At 44.9% G+C, this 3,199-nt stretch overlaps 1 protein-coding gene across 1 annotated transcript in view; it reads left to right on the top strand.

The window, feature by feature from the left end:
- cps1 (carbamoyl-phosphate synthase 1, mitochondrial) overlaps positions 1 to 999 on the top strand; it is a 73,371-nt gene extending 72,372 nt beyond the window's left edge. Inside the window, exon 38 of the mRNA XM_061234312.1 lies at positions 1 to 999. This exon is cut by the window's left edge and continues 2,612 nt beyond it. The gene's annotated coding sequence lies outside the window, so the exon portion shown is untranslated.
- The last annotated feature ends 2,200 nt before the right edge of the window (positions 1,000 to 3,199 follow it).

The following is a 3,199-nucleotide window of genomic DNA, read 5'->3' as shown; positions in this document are numbered from 1 at the left end:
TGCTCAATGCAAACAAAACCCCTGGTCTTCCGTCAGATGTTTACACGCCGAGGCGGGGAGATTATTCATGCGCTTTCTACCGGGGGGGCTCATCAGGAGTGAGGGGAGTGTGTGTGTGTGTGTGTGTGTGTGTGTGTGTGTGTGTGTCTGCGGGTGTGTGTGTGTGTGTTTGCGGGTGTGTGTGTGTGCCTGTCTGCGGGTGTGTGTGTGTGTATGAGTGTGTGCATGTGTGTGTGTGTGTCTGCGGGTGTGTGTGTATGTGTGTGTGTGTGTGTGTGTGTGTGTGTTTATCCGGCGCTCCCGGGCTCAGACACGTAGCCGCACACACCCTGGGACGGAGGCTGAGGCCGCTTCTCAATGTTTCATCAGGAAAGTCCCCCCCCGGCCACGCTGCCATCATCCTCCACCCGGGGGGGAGTCCCTCACCCCTCACCTCTCCTTATTCACTCTGCTTGCACCCCCTCCGGTCCCCCCTCGCTCTGGGTCTCCGTGTGCGGGCTCAGCAGACTTCTCCGGCCGCCGTTTGCAGTCTGAATGCAGCGCAACATGTCCCCACGTTCATTACACTGGGTCTTGTAGGACGTGCTCGTAATATGGGTGTTTTAAGAGACGCGTGATATCATCTTACAAGGTTCCTGAAAGGATACGGTTGTTTCTAAGCATATGCATATACTGTATACATACGGAAAATTCCTGCTTCGGTGATGTATATTGTGGAGAGCTATTATGTGACATGTAATGTGTGATGTACCGTCAGTGCACTTACTGAAAACAGGCTCATTAGAGAAATCATCTAAAATAGCAGGTTTCAATTCAGTGCCTACAGTCAAAGCAAGACTACTTTTACCAGGCATGCTCTGTAACTCCCTATTCTCTCTTCTCCTCTCTCCATTTTCAAAACTCGCAAGGAGGGCAGGAGTCTCTCTGGGTAAAATATATAATTGTTTTGGATTCAAATATGTTTCTGTGCTCGATTGATCTTGCCATTGAGCCAAACAGGATGACCTGAAGGCGGGGTTTGCATTTGGCCACGCCCTAAGAATAAAACAATTTGTCTTCACAAGCAACAAGACTTAAGATCTTATTGTTTTTCTCTCAATTAGGTTTGTATATTAGAGCATGTTTTAAGTGATTGTTTGCCTGACAAGTGAAGTTTTCTCATCCCTTTGGCAAATCTTGAAATGAGTCAAACCGTCTCACCATATTGGCAGTTTTTTTCTTTTGTCTCATTAAGCAAAAAAAGTTATAGAAATAAGATTTTAAGTCTAAATATAGGAGTAAGATACTTGTTAAGACTGATTCAAGCTGACAGTCCTGGCCAAAAGTTTTGTCGCATGAGTGGGCAAAAGTGACAATTGCTACTTGCCCAACTCTTAATTAGCTAATAAAGTTAGGAAACAACACAAATTAATCATAAGTGTCTAAAGTTTATTAGAAGCTAGCAAAATTACATTTCAAAATTGTTACTAAATGTTACAGCTTGATAATGATCAACAGGCCAGTTTTGGCCGGTCAAAAGTCTTGTCGCAATGGCCAACTCCAATTTCTAGGCCACAGTGAATAAGGAAGAAACAAAGAAGGGGCTTGATTAGTCAATTAGCTGTAGGTAACTTTGAGCTATAAAAGCAGAAATTTGACACTTTAAGCCGTCAAGTTCATGCTCAACATTGCTTCTGTCAACATGCCCAAGATCAAACCAGAAACAAAAGTGCTGATCATCAAGAATCTCAAGTCCAAGTCTCCTGCTGGAGTTGCAGACATCTTCAATGTGTCTAAACGGCAGGTGGAGAGGATTCGCAAGCGCTACCAAGAGACTGGCGACGTCCATGAAAGACCCAGGTCGGACAGACCGCGCAAGACGACAGCTTGCTGGTCCGACTGTCAAAAGCCAGCCTCATGTCAACCGCCTCACAGCTCCAGGAGGAGTGGACGCCAGCAACACCTGTTTTGTCAAGAACTGTACATCGGCTTCTTGCTCGCGATGGTCTCCACGGTCAGTATTGCTGCCCAGAAACCAGCGCTGAACAAGAGACGGCTAAGAAACCGTGTTGCGTACGCCAAGGCCCACAGCCTGACGGAAGGTTGGACAGCAGAAAAGTGGCGAAAAATAGATTTTTCAGATGAATCGTCAGTTGAGCTCCTTCCCAAGCGCCGCCAATATTGTCAACGACCCTCTGGGGCCCGTCTGGACCATAGTTCACCCAGAAGACAGTCAAATCTGGAGGTGGAAAGATTATGGTTTGGGGTTACATCCAATACGGAGGTGCCAGGGAGATCTGTAAGGTGGATGGTAACATTGACAGTGCCACATATCAACAGATTCTTGCCTCCCAGTACATTCCCAAGAGGGGTCAGATTTTTCAACAGGATGGAGCTCAGGTTCCACTATGAAGTTTCTCAGGGGGAAGAAGATCAAGGTCCTTCAGGGATGGTCTCCAGATATGAATATTATTGAGCATATCTGGGGAAGAATGAAGGAGGAAGCTTGGAGGACCAAGCCGAAGAACTTGGAGGAGCTTTGGGATGCCTGCAAGGTGGCGTTCCATGCCATCCCCGACGACTTCATCAACAAGCTCTACGACTCTCTGCCAAACCGGATGGCAACTGTTCTGCAGGCCAAAGGAACCCGTACAAGATATTAATTTCTTAACTTATAGTCCATGATGAAATATTAGACTGATTTTTCATTTGATATTTTATTTACTTTTTGAGAAAGATAAAATTGATTGATTATAATTTGATTTGCGACAAGACTTTTGTCCAGGTAGAAACTGGCTTGTTCATCATTATCAAGCAATAAACCTTATAAGCATCTAGGAAATTTTTGTTTTGCTAGTATCTAAATAAACTTTAATCACTTATGATTAATTTGTGTTGTTTCCTAACTGTATTCCTAAGCTAATTAAGAGTTGGGTAATTAGCAATTGTCACTTTTGTCCACTCATGTGACAAAACCTTTGGCCGGGACTGTAGAAATATTCTCATTATCTCATTATTTTGGGTCTCAGTGTTATCTGGGTGGTGAATATATGACTTTGTTTGCTGCTTGGAGAAGGCGGGTAGGGAGTGCCAATGGAAGACTGAGAGCGTTGTGAATTCAAAGTCTGCTCCTAACAAACCGTTTCTTCCTGGTTCTGTTCTGAAGGTCTTCTTTTGTAGCTTAAGAGAAGGGTATAAGGTGTGCAGACATCCTTTGTGT

This window comes from Conger conger, chromosome 3 (assembly GCF_963514075.1).
Source record: "Conger conger chromosome 3, fConCon1.1, whole genome shotgun sequence".
Lineage (NCBI taxonomy): Eukaryota > Metazoa > Chordata > Actinopteri > Anguilliformes > Congridae > Conger > Conger conger.
Note: the sequence above shows the minus strand (reverse complement) of the source record. Positions and strands in the feature narration are given on the sequence as shown.